We start from the raw sequence: 24808 nt of genomic DNA on the forward strand, positions 1-24808 counted from the left end.
GCCATTTGTATGTCTTCTTTTGAGATATGTCTATTCAGGTCCTTTGCCCATTTTAAATTCAGGTTATTTGTTTTATTATTATTTAGTTGTTTGAGTTATTTATATATTTTGGATATTAACCTCTTATCAGATGTGAGGTTTGAAAAATATGTTTTCTTATTCGGTAAATTGTCTCTTCACTGTATTGGTTGTTCTCTTTGCTACACAGAAATGTTTTAGTTTGAAGTAACCCCTGCCTACTTCACCCTCATGCAGTTATCTCACCACAACCTGTAGTTAGAGAGAGCTAAAAGTATTAGAGTGCAAGTAAATATATATGTATAGCAAGCCAAATACTTTTATTTAGTCCAAGATTATTAAAAGTTCTCCGGGCACTTTTAGTAAAAGTAAAAATCTAGTTTCAACAATTAAATGCCCAGTCTAGTGTCATAATTACATAAATTCATATTCTAACTCTAAACTTCTTTCTCATTCACAACAGGACTTCATTCTCTCCCTGATTTCCTATCTTTATTGTTAGCTGCTTAGGGAATGGGCCATACATTCATCCTTCTATTCTTCAGAACTAGATACACAGCAAATAGAGATTTTCAGGATTGTGAGGATGAAAAGTGATGTATCCACTCTATATCAGAAATTCCATTTGCTTTCTTTCCCTTATCCTTGCAAACCACCACTGCTAATCACCACTATTGACCACAACGAACACCACTAACAACAGCAAAAGTACTTAACTATTTACAAATCCAAAAATTACTTGGTCAATACTTTTATCAAAGCTTGCTATTTCACAAGTAATTAATTGGCCAAAAGAATTTTCTTCTATAAGATACCAACTGTTAAAGAAGGAGAGAAGCTAACTTATTTGGAAGAGTTTGATAAACTCATAGACGTTCAGTGTTTGGTTGCTAGATTTGTAGATTTAAAAATTTTAATGTACTAGTAGTTCACCTATGGTGATTCTGTCTTCCTTGATCTACCTATGCCTACTATCTTTGCTTCCTCGTTCAAAACAATGATGTGAATACATGAATATTAATGTTTAGTCATCAGTGGAGATGTATTTGACTCAAGTATTGACTTTTGCACAGAGCTCTTAGTAAGGGAATCAGTACAGAACAATAAGGTAAAGATAATAAATAGACTTATAGAACATTGAAACAAGAAATGTGGAATTGGTAAACATTTGTCAAGTTCTTATTATATGCCAGGTGCTGTTCTAGGTACCAGAGGTACAATGGTTAACAAAGTGAGCTACATTTCTGCTCTCATAGAACATAAATTTGAGTTAGTTGGGGGAGATTGGCAGAGGAGGCAAAGAAATAAAGAAGACAATTTCAGAGTAATTCATGCTATGAAGGAAATGGTGTAAGGAGGATTGCCTGGGAAGTTTGTTTTTAATTGTGTATCAGGGGATACCTTACTGAATAACTGAGACCTGAAGGAAACAGCTACTCAATTTCCTCTGTGGACAAGAAGCCTGAGTGGATAAGGGTTAGCTTATTTTATTTATTAAAAAATAAAAATAAAAACAGAACTAGGATTTAGGTTCAGAATTTCTTACTATTCTTCTGATTGATTTTCAGGATAATCATGAAATATGAAATGAGAAAGAATTTATCTCAGGCCTTTAGTTCAGCAAGCTCTCTGACACTTTGCTGTATTGTATATTCCCGAGAGACATGCTCTTAGGGCTATTATAGTCTGATAGATTGTTTCTCTATCTAGAGTATTTCTTTTAAAAGAATAAGCTCATTATTTTCCTTGGTTATAGCTGGTTAAAGATTTACAAATCCTTGCTCCCAATTTTGATATATTTAGGTTGGTTCAAAATTAATGCGGTTTTGGCCATTACTTTTAATATTTTGTCACCACAAGAGCCAGGCAAGTCACTACATAATTATGGCAGTTTACCTTTCCATTAATCATAGTTAAATAATCTTTTCCTAATATTATATATTAGTTTCCTTGATTGAGAATGTAATCGAGAATTTTCACTAACTCTCTGAGTGTCTTTTTATTACAGATGACTAAACTCATTCATTTAGTCACAAACATGTATAAAGGGCCCACTATGTGTCAGATAGAAGATAGGAGCTGAGCATAGATAAACAAACAAGCTGGAAATTTTCCTGATCTCATAGAGCTTGCGCTTTTGTTTGTATACATTGATTTTGTTAATATTTCAAAAAAAGCATTTGATTTTATTTCCAGGTCTATAAGCATGTCTCTGTGATTTACACCACAGTAGTGACACTTCCTTCCACATAAAAGTATAGGCTTAGAGATTATAACTCTGCAAATCACTTACTCGAATTTCTCATTATAGATATCTGCAACTGGATCCTGTTGTGTAAGTTATTTTAACAGGTAAGCCTTTTCTTCCCAGAATGATGAAACCAGATGGCAATGATAATGAAAATAAATGTTTATCACAGTAGTCACAAAATGTGGTTGATTTTTCTCTTATTTCAAAAAACTAAACCACTGACTTTATGTACTTTTTTTGAGAAATGCAGTGGAGATTACGACAGTGTGTTTAAACACTCACCACGGTAACACAAATCAACCATATTCCTTCCTCTCACACATCATTATGGATTAGAAAGACGCTCAGGCTGCAGTGTCTCCACTGCTTATAACAAGAGCTTAATATTTACAGAAGCATACTGTAAAGTTGGTAAGAATGAGAAAATTTAAGGAACCCCACAAAGAGTGCATATCTTTAGTCTAAGAACGTTACAGATATTTTGTGTGAACACAGTGGTAAAGTTAAAATAACCTGTAATGATTCTCATGCTTAGAGAGGTCTCAGTGAAGTGTAACAACCTTCTTGGCTGATAACTTTCTTCAGATGTAAACTTCAAATGCAACTACCCTTAGAATAAGCTGCCTTCACAAGTAGAGCTTCTTAACATCTGGTTTGTGGCTGAAAGCAAAGAAGACGAATGAGCGAGGCGCAAAGGCACCGGGCCTCTGAACACAAGAGAAGGGACAGAGCCTGGGATCCGAAGATAAGCTTCCATTTCTCACAAGCTTTTCTGTTCAGCCATATGCTGTCTGCTGGAGACCAATTAGGCATAAATTCATGGCTAATGAAGACAGTAATCTACACTCTTTACCCTTCACTGGTGAGAGGAAGGAACAATGACTGTGGTCTGGAATAATGTGACCTAACAGACTGCTAGCAGAAATGAGAGTTTTAGCATCTTATCATGTATGTAGGTTAAATATGATGTCCCTTTGCCTTTCTTCTTGCTGGCCTATTTTGATGATGGAGTCCATACTTTACCATTAGTAGATTGTGTCAATTGGTTTCTGTAAGCTTATAAGAAAGCTTGCTAACTAGCTTGTTTACTATTTAGAATCTCACTATTAGAGAAATTATATTTGAAAGGCATTTTAGCTGAAAGCAAGGAAAAAGAAGACAGTCTTGAAAAAGATGCCATTTAAATAAAAATGTGTTTAATTTGTCATGAATAGAAGATTAATAGAAGTGTTTTCTATTCCTAAATTCCAGCCGTAAATAGAACTCCTCAATTTGTTTCTTTTATCTTTTCTACCCAATCAGAAATGAACAAATGACACAACAGGCCTTTTTTTTTTTTAAAATCTATTTGCCACTTGATTTACCAATATGGCAATTAGTTGAAAAAATCTTTCTATTTTTTAATTGTCTTATCTCTTTAGATGTGCTAAATATGTAGATATGCTAAATATGTAGATATGCAGAAATGCTAATGTTAAAAATTAAATTCTAAGAACCTATTCAATCAGATTTTCTATATGCTAATAAAGTCTAATTAAATATTATGACAATGAAATGCTCTAATTATTTGTGATTTCTCAGTAGGTACAAATTTACTCAAATTTTCCTGCAGAAAGAAGTATATAATTCTATATTGTTAGCTGTTATTTACTCATTTCACTTATTCAGTATTGTTAGGTGCTAATTAGATCGAATACTATAAATGTTCCTTTCCTAAATTTAATGAAAGGATAAAAAAAGTACTAACTAAACATTACTAAATGCTTAGCATTCTTGTTAACTATTGTTTGAGAAAGATGTACAGATAATGATCTCTTACTCCAATAATTTAAAACAAAATTGAAAATCCATGACTAACCATATGCAATACAACATGGGATATGGATAAAATGTATCTACCAGCTTTGTGTGGATAAATGGATTCTCTATTCTGAATCAATACTTTCAAGATGCAGCAAAGGAAAGCAACAAAGTCATGAAGATGGTGGGAAAAAATCAGCATCCAAAATAGCCTCATTTTAATCTCCAAGTCGTGGATGATATACATCAACTGAGCTATAAATGTCTAGAATGTGTCAAGGTATCTGAGGTTCTTATCTATTTTATGAACCTCAAGAAACTGCCAAGAAAGTTGGCTTTTCAAAGCAGAATGGTATGGATTGTAATCATTGGAAAAATTGGTATAGTTGAGAAAGATCTTTTTTGGTATAATCAAAGTTGTGCAGGTTATTACAGCTTTGAATTCATTATAACATAAAAGTGCTAGAAAAAAACACCAATCTTGAAAAATAGTATCATAAATTTAACTCAAGCCTTCCTCCTGAGCTTCAGAACCACAAATATATAACGACCTAGTGGACACCTCCAAATGACATTCTCTGGTAATCTCAAGCTCAATACGTCCAAAACAGAACTCATTATTTTTCTCTAAAATATGTTTGTCCTCTTCTGTGCTAAAATCCCAGTGAATGGTGTCATCATGCACCAAGTCACTAAAGCAAGAAACTTGGGAGTAATTTTAAACTCTTTACCTGCCCACATTCAATCAATCATCAAGTTCTGTTTATGTAACTTCATAAATGTCTCTTGATTCTCTAAATTGCACTCCTCTAACTCTGTCCACCATTAAATTTAATCTTGAGCACGGCTACAACCTCCTCATTTTGCTCTCTGTCTTCCATTCTGCACTTCTCCAATTCAGCCTTCACAGAGCAGCCAAATACATTTTCCTAAAACCCACAAGGGAACCTGACATTTCTCTGTTTAAACCTTTGTGGCACTTCCCATTGCCTTTGGGGTGGGGGTAACCAACCCTATATAATCTGTTTATCAGATTCTATAAATGAACCCTTTCCTTCATTTCTTGTATCTGCTATCACTACTCCAAAACAATGTACTCTAGGTTTCATCCATAGGGACTACTATCATTTTTTTTCTAAAGCTCTGTGCACTACTGTGAATGATGATTATATATTAAGTCATTAAGTCAAGTTAGTGGGTCATTCTTAATAACTTTAAAATGAAAAAATTAGAATTTTAATAATAAAATGGCATAAACCAGAAATATATTTTGCCACATGTATATACATACAAAATGTTGTATATATTAAGCTATGTAAAAATTTTAAAAACATTCTACTAATTAATACATACTTAATCACTTTGAGCCATATATTTATCTTCGGCTTTAAATGGCCACCACTACGACCACCAACAAACACCTTCTTGCAACATATCTTCTTTTCTGCACATCTTTGCCTGGATAAATCCTACTCACCATTTAAGTCTGAGCTTTTCTCTTACCTCCTATAGGACCTGAAATTTGAAGGTTCTTGGTACTCTTGTAGCACAATGTACTGCCAACTCAATAGTATTGTTGTATACTACATATATTTTTGAAGTAAAATGATGATATTATTGTTTTTTATTTTTAAATTTTTTTATTTCAATCGTTTCTGAGGTACAGGTGATTTTTGATTACATAGAGAAGTTGTTTAGTGGTGATTTCTGAGATTTTAGTGCACCCATTACCCGAGCAGTGTACACTGTACCTAATATGCAGTCTTTTATCTCTCATTCCCCTCTCAACATTACCCACCCACAAGTCCTCAAAGTCTATTATATAATTCTTATGCCTTTCCATCCTCACAGTTTACTCCCACTTATAAGTGAGAACATACGATATTTTTCTATAGTACATTTTAATTTCCTATTTATATTAGATAATAATGTATAGGATGTGAGCAAATATATCTTCTTATATTTTAACATATTCATCCTATATTTTATAGCACCTGGCACATTATTGTAAGTACTTAATAAATATATGCTGAATGAAAAAATAAATTTTCTGAAAATTCTGGCTCATCCATCCTCTCTTTTTTGTTCCTGAGTCATAATATTCCTTTTTTTCATAATGTATTCTGTATATTCATCCTTTGACTATCTAGAGCATAATGGTATTTTCCTATATTCTCAAATAAAAAGTTTCTAATTGAATAATTAAAGTATTTTAAATTGTTCATTAAAATATGAAATAAAATAATTTTGTATTTAAATTACATCTTTTCTCAATTTTCTGAGCATTACTGGCATGCATATTAATCTTCGGGTTCATAGTGTAAAATTTTATGAATCATTAAAGATGTGCACATGTGTGTAAAGAGATAAAGGAAAATAAAATAATATTACTCAATATATTAGTACTGATCATTTCATATTGTTTTCTGAATGACAAAGGTAGATAAATCAAAATACAAAAACATGAATATTTCTGATGTAATATAGTTCAAGGTGACCCTAATTTCATGAGTTACAGAATATATTTGGATGGTGCTTCTATATTGCTCACTGTATACATTTTCCTAATTCTTGATTGCAAAAGCAGATGGATAATGTTAAGACTTTATTTTATGGGAAATTAGACATTATAAACATAGCTCTAAAATATGTTTTATTTATTTAGAAATGTTCTCATTTAACATGTGACCAGAAGGCAAAATTATTTTGCTGATGTTTCAAACTACTTACTACTCTAAACATATAAAGTGATGTAAGTGGCAACGCCAGATGTGACTAATTATCACAAAAGCACTTCCTTAATCTAGGATCTGGAAAAGTCTATAGCTAAACAGTTCTTATATTTGATATCTGAACCTCGATTTACACTGGAAGCTGTTATGAAGCAAAAAATAACACAACTCTAAAAATAATTGGCTCCAAAATCTGAAGGTAGAAAGATCCCGGTTATGGAAATAAAGATTAAGATCAATGTATTTGTAATTTAATATTGGTTGAAATTTAAATTGGAACTGGGATGCTGAAATATTAATAATAGCTAATTAAAATTTCAGAGAAAATGATATATCTGTTTACAGAATTATTTGAACAGACATTGTGTAGAGATTACAATCCATTAAAAAAATAAAGAAGAGGTCTAAATGCTACCATAAAATTTAAATTAAATCAATAGTCATTCTGGGCTCAGTCATCATTGAGACTTTTTCTTATAAAATAAATCTAAAAATAGTAGCAATTCCTATGTGTCAAGACTTGGTCTTTGGGCTTTATCTATTGCTCCACACAGTATCTGTTGGTTCTTCATGCCATTCTCTCCCTCCTGTATTGTCTCTGCACTACAGGATTAGAAAACTTCATTTCCCAGATGCCCTTGACAGCTGGGTTACTAATCTTGTCTGAGATTAAAAGGGGGGAAAATATGGGAAAGAGATGATGATGATACTTCTGGCTCTGGCATTGGTGGGTAAACCCAGGCTCCAGTAGCATATGCTGTGGTTTCAGCCTATGCATCAAGAGGAATGCAGATTTTGGGTTCCTATGAGCTCCCTGGTCACTTTTCAGATAATAATAATGGCCATTATAACAGTAGCTGTTCCAGCAGCTGTGCTCCAGTGACATCATGGGACAATGTGGCCCTTTCCTCATTCTCAAGGGTAGCAGCAGCTTCCTGCAGTTACTATAAATGTCTCTGGGTAAGGCCCCTATTGTTTTTCCAACCCTTTCAAAACATTTAAATTCAATTCCTTGTATTGATTTCTAGTTCATTTTTAATACATGGAATAGTTTCTATTTTATTAATAGTTTATTGTAGTTTCTATTAACTGGACATATAATAATAAATATATTGACTCATTTAATCTCTACACACTATGTTCTAAGATAGTTATTTTATTCTCTTCATTATACAGATGAGAAAAGAGAAGCACAGAGTGATTGAATAACTTTCCAGAGATTAGCCATCTGTTTCTAGCATTTAGGCTTTTAACTGCTATGCTATGCTGGTTAAACCAAATACCCTTATTCTATTACGAGGAGGTTTATTTCCACAAGATTGTTTGCTGGTAACCTTGAGACTGTGCATGTATATTACTGGAAACTACATTTGCCAAGAATTGGAGAAAATTAAGTTTGCATTCTACAGCTGTGAACTATGCACGTACTAGACAGCTGAAATTGCTATATTACCTTAAATAATCAATTTTCTTTGACCTCACAATTCTATTTTTCTTTGTTTTAGCAGCTTTAATTTTATTTATTTATTTGTTTTGTCAATAGTTTAGAGGTACAATGGTTTTTAGTTACATGGATGAATTGTATAGTGATAAAGTCTGGGTTTTAGGGTACCCTATATACCCTGATAGTACACATTTTACCCCTCACCAGCCCCCTCACACTCCTCCCTTCTAAATCTCCAATGTCCATTTTATCACTCTGTGTATACATCGTTTAGTTCCCACTTACTTATAAGTGAGGACATTCAGCATTTGGTTTTCTGTTCCTGAGTTACTTCTCTTAAGGTAATGGTCTCCAGTTGCATCTAAGTTGCTGCAAAATACATTATTTTCTTCTTTTTTTATGCCTATTTTCCATTATTGCTTAAAAGTGAGAAGAAATTTAAGTGTTCAAGAAAATGCAAGAAATAATTGCACTTATATCAGAAATTGCTTAGTGATTTTGTCATTTAAATGGCAATAAATTGATAACACACAGAAATATAACTAAACAGAAAACAGAATGTACTTGTGCACATTAACTCATATTTCATGTGAGAATTAACTATGTGAGATATTGTAAAGAAACCTCTGAAATACTTGTAAGAGTAAGTAAATGAGCATGCTTTGATTTATCTAAGCAGGTACTACTTTAATGCAAACAAAGAAGTATGCTTTGTTAGTATTTTGTTATTTAAATAATAGACTCTATCATAAATGAAAGTCAGATCTATCTGTGAGAAATAATTTTAAAACTGTTTATATGATATGCAGAAATCACTTGTTGAAAGAATGTGATGAATACTGAAAAGTGTAACTCTAAGAAGCATAGTGATAGAAATTTAATGTGGGGAATAATAACATCTCTAAAATAATATGAGAGACAATTATGAATGAGCTATATTTTTTCAATCTCAGTAGCCATTTCTTCATTTATCCATCTACATAGTTACTAAAATCCTATCATATGCCTATTAGTTATTGAAAGCCTTCTAAGTATCAATGACCTCAAACCCACATTCTTCAAGGTTTGATTTTCCCTATTATGTACTGAGAATTCATAGGAGGAGGAGTTTTATGTGTCACTTGAGTTCTCTGCTTAGCAAAGGTCCCACAAAATATCTGTGTCTCTCTGATTCCATTGTGAGCCATTTCTTCCTTGGCTGCCTTTCACAGTCTAAAACCCCTGGGCATGATCTTCTTTGGGTTATTTCTGAACTCCAAATTCTATTCCATTTGTCTCTCTCTATATATCCTTCTGTTGGTATCACTCTTCATTACTGTCCCTTTGTGCAGTAGTTTCAAAATCAGGAAGTATGACTGTCCAAATTTGTTCTTTTTCAAGATTGTTTTGGCTGGTTGGGGGCCCTTAAAATTTCATATGAATTCGAGCATCAAATTTTCTTCTTTTATAAAATATACCTGTTGGAATTTTAATAGAGACTTCACCGAATTTGTAAGTTTGCTTTGGGTAGTACTGACATCTTAACAATACTGATTCTTTCTACCCATGATCACAGAATGGCTCTACATTTATTTAGGTCTTTAAAAATTTCTTTCATATTTGTTGTATAGTTTTCAGCAAATAAGTTTCTGACCTCCTTAGTTTAATTTATACCTAGATATATTTTCTTCTAAATTATATTATAAATGGAATAACTTATTAAATTTCCTGTTTGGGTTGCTCATTCCAGCCACCCAAACTGACAACACAACTGATTTTTGTGTGTTGATCTTTGAAACTGTAATGAATCCATTCATTATTTCAAGTAGCTGTCCTGTGAAATCTTTGGGATTTTGCTATCTAAGATCATGCTATCTTTTACTAGAGATGATTTTAATTCTTCCCTTCTAACTTGGATGCTCATTTCTTTTTCTTTATTTTTATTGTCTAATTGCTCATGCTAGAATGTCCAATACTATGTTGAATAGCAGCAGAGAAAGTAGGCATCCTTATCTTATTCTTAGTTTTTGGAGAAAGCCTTATCTTCCATCAAGTATTATGTTAGCTGTGGGTTTTTCCTAAATGCCCTTTATTATGTTAAGTAAGTCCTGTTCTATTCCTGTTTTTCTGAGTATTTTTTATCATAAAAAGGGTTTGGATTTTGTCAAATATCTGTCTGCATCAATTGAAATAATCTTTTTATTTCATTTTGTTAATTAATTTTCTGAGGTTGACCCACTTGTGCGTTCCTGAAATAAACTCCACTTGGTCATGATGTATAATCCTTTTAATATGCTGTTAGATTCAGTCTGCTAGCATTTTGCAGAGAATCTTTGCATCTATATTTCTAAGGGATATGTGTCTGTAATGTTCTCTTTTGTGATGTCTTTATCTAGCTTTAGCATCAGGATCATGCTGGATTCATAGAATGAGTTAGTAAGTATTCCCCCTTCTATTTTTTAGTTGTTTGAGAAAAATTGGCATTAATTCTTATTTAAATGTATAATGGAATTCACCAGTGAATCTCTCTGGTCTTGGATTTTTCTTTGTTGAGCAGTTTTTGAATACTGATTTAATTTCTTTATTATTACAGATCTGTTGAGGTTTGCTATTTCCTCTTGAGCAAGTTTGGGTAATTGGTGTGTTTCTAAGAATTTGTCCCTTTCAACAGGTTATCTAATTTGTTGGTGTACAATTGTTTGCAATATTTTGCTGTAGTCATTTTAATTTTTATAAAGTCTGTAAGATCTCTACTTTTATATTTTTTATTTTAGTTGTATTCTATTTTTTATTATTAGTCTAGTTAAGTTTGTCAGTTCTAGTTTGCAACACATATGCTCCTTGACTTGAAATGGGATTTGGTTCTGATAAAACTATCGTAAGTTGAAAATATTATAAGTTGAAAATGGATTTAATATACCTAATCTAATGAGCATGGTAGCATAGCCTAACCCACCTTAAACATGCTCAGAACACTTACATTAGCCTACGATTGAGCAAAAATCATCTGGCAACACAGTGTACTGTAGAGTATCAGTTGTCAGGAGTCACCACTTGTGACAGTGTGGTTGCCTGGGAGCTGCAGCTCACTGCCACAGCCTAGCAACATGGGTGAGTGTCACACATCATATTGCTAGCTCTGGAACAGATCAAAATTCAAAACTCAAAGTACGGTTTCTACTGAATGCGTATCACTTTTGCACCACCATAAAGTTGAAAAATCATATGACAAACCATTGCAAGTTGGAGGCCATCTGTATGTGTTATTTCTAAATGCCTCAATTACATCGAATAACCTAGTTCTTGGGCCATGGTTTGAACTTGAGAGAAACATGTGTAACAGGAAAAGACAGGAAACTCAATTAGTCTTAGACTGCCTTCACTAACGTAAGCTTCTTTGACATCAATTTTCAAATGATCTTTTTGTTGGTAAAGTGAGAAAAAAGTGAATGAGAAAAAGGAAATGAGAAAGGAATATTCCCAAGGAATTTTAGTAAAGAATACATGTGGGATATGAGTTCTCTTGAGTCTGTTTTTTTCATATATTTCTTAAAAAATGAATATATAATGCTGCTGTAAACTTTCTTGTTCATGTTTTTTGATGGGCAATGCACTCATCTCTATTGGGTACATACCTAGGAATGCAAGTGCTGGATCACAGAGTTTGCATATATTCAAATTTGATACTTCCAAGGTGGTTCTTCAGGAGCTTGCAGAAAAAATATGTCCCCAATAGAAGTATATGATTCCCAGCTGCTTCAGATGCTGTCAACACTTATATATGGCATGTTCAGCTTTATCTTTAAAACTGTGTCTATTCTAGTGTGTGAGAAGTGGTATCTCATTATGTTTTATCTTTTATTTCCTTGAGGACTGATGATATTGAGCACCTTTTCAAATGTTGATTGTTTGTATGTATGTTATCTTTTTTGAAATGCCTATACAAGTCTTTTGTCTTTTATAGCTTAGCTTTTCTCTTATTGATTTATAGAAGTCTTTATTCTTGATATAAGTTTTGTCACATGTATGTATTGCAAATGTTTTTCTCCTACTTTGTAATTTGTCTTTTCACTTGGTTAATGGTATCTTTTGATAAACTCCCATTGGTCTCTTTTAATTCAATAAAGTATAATTTATCAAATTTTTCCTAGTGTTAATGTTTTCCTTAATGTTTTTCATGTCCTATTTAAGAATTGTGTTCAAATTGGGCAGAAACTAACTTGAGAATCCTGAAAGAAAATTAGCATCGAGGATGAGATAGCCTTTATTTTAGTAAATATTTCTTATATTTATATTATTTCTCTTTCTATTATTTTTATAATGCTTTAAGAGCACGGTGCCATAGAACTTTCTGAGATGATAGATATGTTCCACATATTCACTATCCAATATGGTGGTCATAAGCCACATGTGGCCATGAGACTTTGAAATACAGTAATGCAATTGAAGAAATGTATTTTAAATTTTACTTGATTTAAATTAAATTTAAATATAAATAACTACATGTGTCTAATGGCTACCATATTGCACATACAGCTCTAGAAACTTTTGACTGTCTTTTCCAGTTGACTCCTATTTCACCTTGTGAACCTGATTGCCATTTAATTTTATCACCAATTTAAGAATAAGGAAACAGAGGCACATAGAAGATAAGTAACTTGTCCACCATTGTAGTACTGTTAATGAGTAGAGTCTGGAATCAAATACAGGTCTATCTGATTCTGGTCTTGTTTTAAAAACCATGAGGGCCGGGCGCGGTGGCTCATGCCTGTAATCCCAGCACTTTGGGAGGCCGAGGCGGGTGGATCACGAGGTCAGGAGATCGAGACTATCCTGGCTAACACGGTGAAACCCTGTCTCTACTAAAAACACAAAAAATTAGCCGGGCGTGGTGGCGGGCGCCTGTAGTCCCAGCTACTCCAGAGGCTGAGGCAGGAGAATGGCGTGAACCCGGGAGGTGGAGCTTGCAGTGAGCGGAGATCGCGTCAGTGCACTCCAGTCTGGGTAACAGAAATCCCAGCACTTTGGGAGGCTGAGGCTGGGGGTGGATCACCTGAGGTCAGGAGTTCCAGACAAGCCTGACCAATATGGTGAAACACCGTCTCTACTAAAAATACAAAAATTGGCCGGGTGTGGTGACATGCACCTGTAGTCCCAGCTACTCGGGAGTCTGAGACAGGAGAATTGCTTGAATCCGGGAGGCAGAGGTTTCAGTGAGCTGGGATCACTGCACTGCACTCCAGCCTGGGCGACAGAGTGAGACTCCGTCTCAAAAAAAAAAAAAAAAAAAAAAAAGGAAAAAGAAAAAACACCTTCAGGACCTATATATACAAAATAAAACCACCATTAATTTTGAGAAGAGAAGAGATACTTGTCTGAAGAAACAGAAAACTACTTAAATTAAAAAAAAAAAAAAGTTGAAATAAAGCTCAAAACCTAAGCCATCTCTTCCCTATGAAGCCTTCACAATGATACCAGCTCAAATTGGTTTTTGTGGTTACAATTCCCTTTGTACTTATTCTTTAAAACATCTAATTAGTGTCTTATTGTAAATTGTATTTTCCAATGCTCTGAATGACAGAAATTGATAGAGTTAGAAGTAACTTATAATAGTAGCATTGTTCTCCTGTTTATGTTTTCATACATGTGTTTATTATATTCCCAATGTGATTAGAAACTGTAAACTTCTGTGCTCTGTTTCAAGTCACTAATAACTGGTCATTTTCCTTTGGAAACATGAAATGGTTCAAAATTGAATCTACTTAGGCCCTTCCACCAATCAGAACTATTTTTCTATCTTCTCTCCTTTTGTAATTCTTATCTTAGTGAACACTATCCATGTAGTTTCCCATATCAGAAACCTCATAACTTTGTCTCACCCACCTTCTGGTCCACCTGTTTTTAAAACATCTCTTGTGTCTTTCTCATCTCTCTCTAGCCTCACTGCCATATTATTAGATGAGGACTTCCATCTCTTTTTTCTGTTATATTGTGAGATTATTCTAACCTGTTTTTTTATGCTAGTCCTGCATTCTTCCAATTATTTTTCATCATGCTCAAAGGCTAGCACTCTAAAATTCAAATAATAACATGCATTCAACAAAAGATTTCCAATATGTAAATTGCATACCCACTATGTTCTAGACACCATGCTGCCTATAGAAAATACAGCCGTAAGCACAAAAGTTAAATTCTTCTCCATTAGCTACTAGTCAAAGTCCAAACTTATAATTGCACTTTGTAATCTGCCTAATTCTCCTATAAAATCAAACACCAACTCCTATCTCTTCCCCCAAGGACTATTTCTCCCCATATATTCTATTCCCACCAGAAGTTTTTCTACTTCATTATGGATTTTTGTGCCTTTGGAATTTGATGTGTACTTTATACTGCCAATAATGCCTTTACTTACTGACCTCCAAAAATTACATACAGCTCTATAACAACCAATTATATTTCAAAATGTGTGAACTTAAATATTCAAAATTTGTGAACTTAATGTTATTACTTTTGAAAATCTCAGAGACAGAAAACTACTTCCATGGTAACTGGGTGGAGAGCAAAATTTTGATATGAGTAATTCAGAGAAGTTTATTAGTTTGAAATGTCATTTCCTTTCCTTACTAAACAATAATAAATCACTAACATTCAGTAGTCTCTTGTTTTCCATTAATTTTGTAGAAAACTACAGTTTTTACATTATGTGATTCTTTTTTTTAAATACTTTAAGTTCTGGGATACATATGCAGAATATGGAGGTGTGTCACATAGGTATACATGTGTCATGGTGATTTGCTGCATCCATCAACCCATCATCTACATGAGGTATTTCTCCTAATGCTATCCCTCTCCTAGCCCCCCACCCCCCGACAGGCCCCAGTGTGTGATGTTCTCCTCCCTGTGTCCATGTGTTCTCACTCTTTTAACTTTTAGGTTCAGGGCTACATGTGCAGGTTTGCTATATAGATAAATTGCATGTCATGTGAGTTTGGCATACAGATTATTTCATCACCCAGGTAATAATCATAGTAGCTGGTATGTAGTTTTTTGATCCTCACCCTCTTCCTACCCTCCTCCCTCAAGCAGGCCCTGGTGTCTGTTGTTCCCTTCTTTGTGTCCGTGTGCTCTAGTTGTTCCGCTACCATTTATAAGGTAGAACATGCAGTATTTGGCTTTCTTTTCCTGTGTTAGTTTGCTTAGGATGATGGCCTCCAGGTCCATCCATATTGCTGCAGAGAATATGGTCTCATTCTTTTTATGGCTATTTTTCGTGGTGTACATGTACCAGATTTTCTTTATCCTGTCTACCATTGATGAGTGTTTAGGTTGATTCCATGTCTTTACTATTGTGAATTGAGGAGAATTCACATCGCCACATGGAATTGTTTACTAATAATTTTTCATATTCTGGCAAACTACAAAATACCAAAAAGTCACAAAATAAACTTGAGTGTTGTTGACATGTTTGGGTTTTCACTCTCAAGGGTGACTTGCACATATTTTTAGGTGTCCAATTTTAAGTGATACCCTAAATGTTTTATTGGAAAGAGGACTTAAAATGAGAATAATTATCATGTATACAACAGGAACATGCCTAGCAAAAATTAAGCAGAAAAAAATTAGCACAAACATAATGTTCTGTTTCATTTTAGAGCTTTTATTGTTTGAAGGAAAATAAAAAGGAAGAAAACACAAAGAAATGACATGGTTGTCTTAGTTAACAACTACCATCTTACATGATTATCTGTCTTTCCTGTCTGCTGCTACATTTAATAACTTGAAGGCAATTAAGAAAGAAGGAACAGAAAGTATATAATATTATGTCCAAAGCAAATGACTTACTTTAGCTTTTTTTATTTTTACTATGTCTAACTGATTAACTTCATTAAACATACTAATTTACAGACTTTGAAATTAATGATATACTACTGTTTGCTTTAAAATTAATTTTCCGATTTTAAATAAGCACTTGAAAATATCATTAATCCTCCTGTATTTATTATTAACAAGGTTTATTGCTTATTTCCATTGTACCACATATTTAGCTAATTTCTAATATAAATATGAAAAGCATGATTCTGATTACCCTTAAAGAAATTGAAGTCTAGTAATGAAGAAACACAAAAATTAACTATTACAATAAATTATGATATCCTGTGAAATACATTAATTGTAGACTATTAATAATTACAGTATACAAAGTATCTCTTTATGTGTTCCAAACTGTACTAGTATTGTTTCATTCATTATTATTGAGAACCTTATGCATTACTTTTTATTTTTAATGCCCAGAGTAAAATTTTCAATGTGGCAGAGCCAGTATAAACTGCCAGTCCTATTTGATTTCAGAGCCTGTGTGTTTTATATGTACAGACAAGAGGTATCTAACCTAATCAACAAAGTCATTCAGCTATGCCTTGAAAAAACATCGGATAAATACTTGTATAAGAGAAGGTAAGGTACATGATGCACTGGAGAACTATTATTATTTTATTAAGGCTCTAAAATGAGAAATGTCACAGAAATGGGATCTAGAGAAAGTGGGACAGTAACTATAAATGACCTCATATGCCATTGTTCACTATTACAGTGTCCTGTATTATGTATTTTATGTTTGAATTCACACAAATCTCATTATTTAAACTGTAATTCCTGAGCTTTACTATATTTAAATGTGTAATATAAATCTTCTCAAAACACATTATACTTTACCAACTTACACAGGAAACTTTTAGCACATACTTTTCTTGATGATTGTAATTAAGTTTGTCGATGTTCACTTTGCCAACAGTAAGCTACTGACTAACCATTCTCTTTTACTTGCTGGATATTAAATAATTAAATCAAACATAAAATGTTTTGTCTTTTATTGAAAATGCAATGTGTTCATAATTCTTCTTTAAGTAAGTAGAGCCATTCTATTTTGATTTAAATAATTTCTTGATTATTTTCATTGGTAAATATGTAACTTGTTTATTTTAAAAATAAAACCTATATAGGTATTTCTAAATTTTATAGGATTATTTTTCAGACCAATGTTTTGTGAACCTGCTTAATATATTATAAACTTTAAACAGGAGACACTGTTAAGAGTTTCAAACTGTTTAAACTTCATTTGTATTGTTAATAGTATTTCATTTATACTGTTTTTTTTCCATTAGTATAGTTAATATTTTTCTGTAAATATCCAGCAGTTATTTAGTTTAGGTCTCATGAGTTTTGCCAATTTTATAAGTAACTGAGTCTCCAGTAACAGCAGAGGGAGCTCACAGTGTATGATTTAGATTATTGCTGAGTATTTGCTTCTGTGGTTCAATGTCAGGCTCTTAAAACTAAAAGTTTTATTTTTTCAAAGGAATTTGCATAAATAGGCAATGGCAGATACAATTTATGTACTATGCTTTATAGCAACAAAATATAGAGCAAAATAAATTTGATAACTTCATTACATATGCATTCATTAAATTCAAACTAATGAAAATTAAACTTGACTCACTTCCAAGTGATACAATTATCCTAGATTTCTATGTCTCACTGAAATCTATCTCCTGAGCTCCAGACTTTGATATCTATTCAGTATCTTTCTTCAGATGTGTAATAAACATCTCACTCAGTCCAAAAGTAATCTTCCCTTTCTGTCAACCCGTCTCTCACAGTCTTCCCCATCTCTGCTGAGGATAACATCATCCTGTAATTGCACAAACCACAGCCTTGGATTCACCTTGACCTACCTCTTTCTCTAAAATCTTAGGTCTCACCCATTGCAAAATTATTTTTGCTATTCTTTCAAAATATTTTAGAATGCGATTACTTTTTTTTTTTTTTTTTTTTTTTTTGAGATGGAGCCTTGCTCTGTTGCCAGGCTGGAGTGCAATGGTGCAATCTCTGCTCACTGCAACATCTGAATCCTGGGTTCAAGGGATTCTCCTGCCTCAGCCTCCCAAGTAGCTGGGACTACAGGCCCGCACCACCATGCCCGGCTAATTTTGCCTGGCTAATTTTTTGTATTTTTAGTAGAGACAGGTTTTCATCCTGTTAGCCAGGATGGTCTTGATCTCCTGACCTCATGATCTGCTCACCTTGGCCTCCCAAAGTGCTGGGATTACAGGCGTGAGCCACCATACCCAGCCCCATCATCATTTCTTACTTGAATTGCTACAAGAGCCTCTTAAAGACTATTCTGCCCACTTTTTGATGGTATTGTTTGTTTTGTGTGTTCCAACTGCTCTGCCAACGAGTTGTTTCCATGTTCTCTTTCCCTCTCAGATCTCTGAGGAGACACAGTATTGAAATCAGGTCAATTAATGACCCTACAATAGTCTCTAAGTGTTCAAGTGAAGAAAGAAAGAGTTATATGTCCCTTGCTTTAAGTCAGAAGTTCTAGGGCCCTTAAGAATTATGCTAAATCTACTCTGCCTGTGCTCCATTAATGAAAGTCAAGTCAAAAGCTAAAAATGATTAGCCTTAGGGAGGAAAGGCATGTCAAAAGCTGAGACAGGCCAAAAGCTCAACCTTTTGTGCCAAACTGTTAGCCAACTTGTAAATACAATGAAAAAGTTCTTGAAGGAAATTAAAAGTGCTGCTCTAGTGACCACACAAATGATAAGAAAGTGAAACAGCCTTTTTGCTAATAGGAAGAAAGTTTTAATGGTCTGAACAGAAGATCAAACCAGCCACAGCATTCCCTTAAGCCAAAGCCTAATCCAGAGCAACGTCCTTCTTTGATTCTTCAAAGCTGAGAGAGTTGAGGAAACGCAGAAGAAAAGTTGGAAGCAAGCACAGATTGGCTCATGAAGTTTCAGGAAGCAAGCTGTCTTCACAACATAAAATTGCAAGGTGAAGGAGCAAATTTTGATGAAGAAGCTGCAACAAGTTCTCCAGAATATCTAGTTAGGAGAATTGATGAAGGTGGCTATGCTAACAATAGATTATCAATGTAGATGAAATAGCCTTCCCTTGGAAGAAGATGCCATCCAGGACTTTCATAATTAGAAGTCAATGCCTGACTTTGAAGATTCAAAGGACAGATTGGCTGTCTTGTTAGGGGATGATGTAGCTGATGACTTTAAGTTAAAGCCAACGCTCATTTGCCATAATGAAAATTCTAGGCCCCTTAAGAATTATGCTAAATCTCCTCTGCCCTTGCTCCATAAATAAAGCAACAAAGCATGGATGACAGCACATTTGCTTACAGCATGGTTTACTGAATATTTTAAGCTCACTGACGAGAGCTGCTGCTCAGAAAAAGATTTTTAAAAAAAATATTACTGCTCTTTGACAATATGCCTAGTCACCCAAGAGCTCTGATAGTGATATACTAGGAGATTAATGTGGTTTCCAAGCCTGCTAACACAAAATCCATTTTGCAGCCCATGGTCAAGTAGGAATTTTAGCTTTCAAGTCTCATTATTTAAGAAATACATTTCAGAAGAGTTTAACTTCCACAGATAGCGATTCTTCTGATGGATCTGGACAAAATAAGTGAAAAACTTTCTGGAAAGGATTTAATGCCATTCAGAATATTTGTGATTTATGGATGGAGGTCAAAATATCAACAGGAGTTTGGAAGAAGTTGATTCCAAACTTCCTGAGTGACTCTGAAGAGTTCAAGACATCAGGGGAGGAAATCGCTAAAGATGTGGTATAAGTAGCAAGAGAACTATGATTAGAAGTAAAGCAGGAAGATGTGACTAAATTGCTGCAATCTCATGATAAAATGTTAATGGATGAGGAATTGCTTCTTACGGATGAGCAAAGAGAGTGATTTCTTCACATGTAATCTATTCCTGGTGAACATGTTGTCAATGTTGTTTTAATGATCAAAGGGTTTATAATGTTACATGCACTATGTTGATAATGTAGTGGCCGGATTTGAGAGGATTGACTCCAATTCTTAAATTATACTGTGGATAAAATGACATCAAACAGCATTGCATGTTACAGAGAAATCTTTCATGAAAGGAAGAATCAAGTAATGTTATAAACTTCATTGTCGTCTTACTTTAAAAAATTGCCACAGCCACTTCAACCTTCAGCAACCACCACCTTGACCTGTCAGCAGCCATCAACATCAAGGCAAGGCTCCCCACCCGCAGAAAGATTATAACTTGCTGAAGGTTCAGATGATCATTAGTGTTTTTAACACTAAGGCATTTTTAAATGAAGTTATATATATATTGTATTTTTAAATCCAATCCTATTGCACACTTAATAGATTACACTGTAGTGTAGACATAACTTTTATAAGCAGTAAGAAACCAAAAAATATATGTGATTCGCTTTATTGCCATGGTCTGGAACCAAGAATACAATATCTCTGATTTATTCCTGTGTGTGTGTGTTTCTATAGGGGCGTATGTGTAGGGAGATGTATGTTGTACACACATTATATACATAGGATACATACATAGAGAGTGATGTATTATATGTGACATATATCTCCATATATATATGTATCTTTCTATCTCTATCACTCTTTTTCTCTCTACTTCAATATATACATATGTCTTCCTATATATATGTATATCTCTATATTTACTCCCATAGCATATATCTCCATGTATATATAAATTCTCACATATAAATTTACCTATATATATATATCCATATATATCACTGTTTACACTGACATAGACAAAGCTCTAATGTATATTGTGTGTATATGTACATAGCACATAAATGTATGTGTGTATACAGTTAGGTGTCACATAATAATGTTTTGATCAACAACAGACCTCATTTATAATCTTTGTCTCATAGATTATAATAGAGAGGAAAAAATTCTATCACCTAGTGACACCATAACTGATGTAACTAACATTCCTAGTTCAATGGATTACTCAAGTGTCTGTGGTGATGCTCATGTAAAAAAAAGCTATTGAGCTGCTAATTTTATAAATGTATAACATATACAATTATGCATAATACATAATACTTGATAATGATAATAAATGACTATCACTAGTTTATGTATTTACTATGTCATACTTTTTATTGCTATTTTACAATGTACTTCTTCTACTTATAAAAAAATAGTTACATAAAATAGCCTCAGTCAGGTCCTTTAGGAGGTACTCCAGAAGAATGCATTGTTATCATTGGAGATGACAGTTCAATGCATGTTATTGCCCTTGAAGACTTTCCAGTGGGACAAGATGTGGAGGTGGAACAGTGATATTTATTGATGATTCTGACTCTGTATAGGTTTCCTATGTATGTGTTCCATCATCTTTTTAACAAAAAAGAAATAGTTCTAAAGGTACAAAAAAGAAAAGATAGAAACATAGCTTATAGATTAAGAATATAAAGAAAGAAAATATTTTTGTATAGCTGTGAGATGTGTTTGGGCTTTAAGACAAGTGTTATTACAAAAGGTTAAAAATTTTTTAAATAATAAGTTTATACTCTATAAAAGTTATAGTAAGCTAAGGCTAAATTATTATTGAATAAAGGATTTTTAATAAATTTGTATATCCTGTGTGTATAGTGTTGATAAAACCTACAGTAGTGTACAGTTATGTCCTTGGCCTTCACATTCTCTTACCCCTCACTCACTGACTCATCCAGAACAACTTCCAGTCTTACAAGCTTCGTTCATGGTAAGTACCCTATATAGGTATACTACATTTTCTATTTTGTATTATATTTTTACTGTACCTTTTCTATGTTTAGATATGTTTAGATACACAAATAATTACTATTGTGTTATAATTGCCTACAGTATTCAATACAGTAACATGCTATACAGGTTTTAGCCTAGGAGCAAAAGGCTACACCATGTAACATAGGTGTGTAGGATGTATACCATCAGGTTTGTGTGAGTAAACTCTATGATGTTCATACAATGACAAAAAATTGCCACTGATGCATTTCTCAGAATGTACATGTGTCATTAAGCAATGCATGACTATACTATGCTGTTTACTTATTCATTATAGTTAGTTTCTACTCTAAATTGAAAGTACCAAAAGACCAGGTTTTTAAAAGAAATCTCTGATATAGCTCAGGCATACAAGCTATGTCTGCAATTTCACAGATGTAGTAGGTGCTACTAAATATTGGTTGAATATTTATTGAATATATGTGATAGACATTAATTTTGATTGCTTTTTAGGGTACGTATGCTGTCATATATTTTCAGTTCTGTGCTATACTAGTGATTCTTTTTATCTAATATCCTGAAGTTTTAACTTTAAAGCTAATCTTGGTGAGAATTATCAATCAATCATATATATATATGTGTGTGTGTGTATGTATGTATGTTTAATAATGCATAGTAGGTATTCAATAAAATGCAGGTGATTTTTGGTATAGTGTACTTGGAGCGAAAGGATGACAAAAGCTTTGTAATAATTTTCTTTTTTTTCAGATTTTTTTTGAAGTGAGATTCACATAGCATAACACTTACAATTTAAAAATGAACAATTGAGCAACACTGAGCACCTTCACAGTGTTGTACAACCATCACCTCTATCTAATTCTAAAACATTTTCATTACCTGAAAAGAAAACCTTTTAAACATTAAGCATCTTTCTTCTCTCCAGTCCCTGGCAACCACCAATCTGTGTTCTGTCTCTTATGGACTTATCTGTTCTAGATATTTCATATAAAGGGAATCATACAATATGTGACCCTTTGTGTTGGGCTTCTTTCACTTAGCATGTTTTTGAGGTTCATCCACATGGTAGATGTATCAGTACTTCATCCCTTTTAATGGCTGAGTAATATTTCATTCTGCAATATACAAGAGTTTGTTTCTCCATTTATTCATTGATGGGCATTTGAACTGTTTTCATTTTTTGGCTGTTGTAAATAGTACTGCTGTGACCATGTATATACATTTATTTGTTTGAATTATTTGGGGTATGTACCTAGGAGTAGAATTGCTGGGTCATATGATAATTCCATGTTTAATTTTTTGAGGAGCTGTCGAGCTCTTTTCTTCAGTGGCTGCACTATTTACACTCCCACCAGCAATGTACAAGAGTTCAAATTTTTCCACTTCCTTGCCAAAACTCTTTATTTTCCATTTTTAAAATTATCATTCTAGTGAAAGTGAAGTGGTACTTCACTTTGGTTTTAATTTGTATTTCCCTAATGACTAATGATTTTGCACTTCTTTTCATGTGCTTGTTAACCATTTGTACATCTTAGGAGATCCAAATGTTATTATTTTTTAAATTTTATTCAGATACATGTTATTCATATTTTTAAATTATATATATTGTTTCAATAGGATTTTGGGGAGATGTTGCTTGGTTACATGAATAAGTTTTTTAGTGGTGATTTCTGAGCTTTTGTTGCACCTGTCACCTGAGCAGTGTACACTGGACCCAATGTGCTGTCCTTTATCCCTCACCCTCCTCCCACCCTTTTCTCTGAGTCCCCAAAGTCCATTACATTATTCTTATGCCTTGCATCCTCATAGCTTAGCTCCCACTTATAAGTGAGAACATATGATATTTGGTTTTTCCATTCATGAGTTACTTCACTTAGAATAATGGTTGCTACCCAGGGTGCAGTGAATGCCATTATTTCATTCCTTTTTATGGCTAAGTAGTATTCCATGGTATGCATCAACCAAAACCTCTTTATCCACTCGTTAATTGATGGGTATTTGGACTGGTTCCATATTCTTGTGATTGTGAATTCTGCTGCTATCAACATGCATGTGCAAGTATCTTTTTTGTATAATGACTTCTTTCCCTCTGGGTAGATTCCCAGCAGTGGGATTGTTGGATCAAATGGTAGTTCTACTTTTAGTGCTTTAAGGAATCTCCACACTGTTTTCGATGGTGGTTGTACTAGTTTACATTTCCAACAGCAGTGTAAAAGTGTTCCCTTTTCATGACGTCCACACCAACATCTATTTATTATTATTATTATTATTATTATTATGGCCATTCTTGCAGGAGCAAGGTGGTATTACATGGTGGTTTTTATTTGCATTCCCCTAATCATTAGTGATGTTGAACATTTTTTTTCATATGTTTGCTGTCCTTTTGTATATCTTCTTTTAAGAATTGTTTAGTCGGGTGTGGTGGCTGGCGCCTGTAGCCCCAGCTACTCGGGAGGCTGAGGCACGAAAAGGACACGGATCCAGGAGGTGGAACTTGCAGTGAGCCGAGATTGCACCACTGCACTCCAGCCTGGTCAACAGAGCAAGACTCCGTCAAGAAAAAAAAAAAAGAAAAGAAAAGAAAAGAAAAAAAGAATTGTTTAGTCATGTTCTTAGCACACGTTTTGATAGGAATGCTTGTTTTTCTCTTGCCGATTTGTTTGAGTTCCTTGTAGCTCTGGATATTAGTACTTTGTCAGATTGCAAAGATTTTTTCCCATTCTTTGGGTTGTCTATTTACTCCGCTGATTGTTTTTTTGTTTGTTTGTTTGTTTTTGGTTTTGATTTTTTGCTGTGCAGAATCTTTTTAGTTTAATTAAATCCCATCTATTTATGTTTGTTTTTGTTGCATTTGCTTTTGGGTTCTCGGTCATGATGTCTCTGCTTAAGCCAATGTCTAGAAGGATTTTTCTGATGTTATCGTCTAGAATTTTTATGGTTTCAGGTCTTAGATTTAAGTCCTTGAT

Source organism: Pan troglodytes, chromosome 10 (genome assembly GCF_028858775.2).
Source record: "Pan troglodytes isolate AG18354 chromosome 10, NHGRI_mPanTro3-v2.0_pri, whole genome shotgun sequence".
Taxonomy (NCBI): domain Eukaryota; kingdom Metazoa; phylum Chordata; class Mammalia; order Primates; family Hominidae; genus Pan; species Pan troglodytes.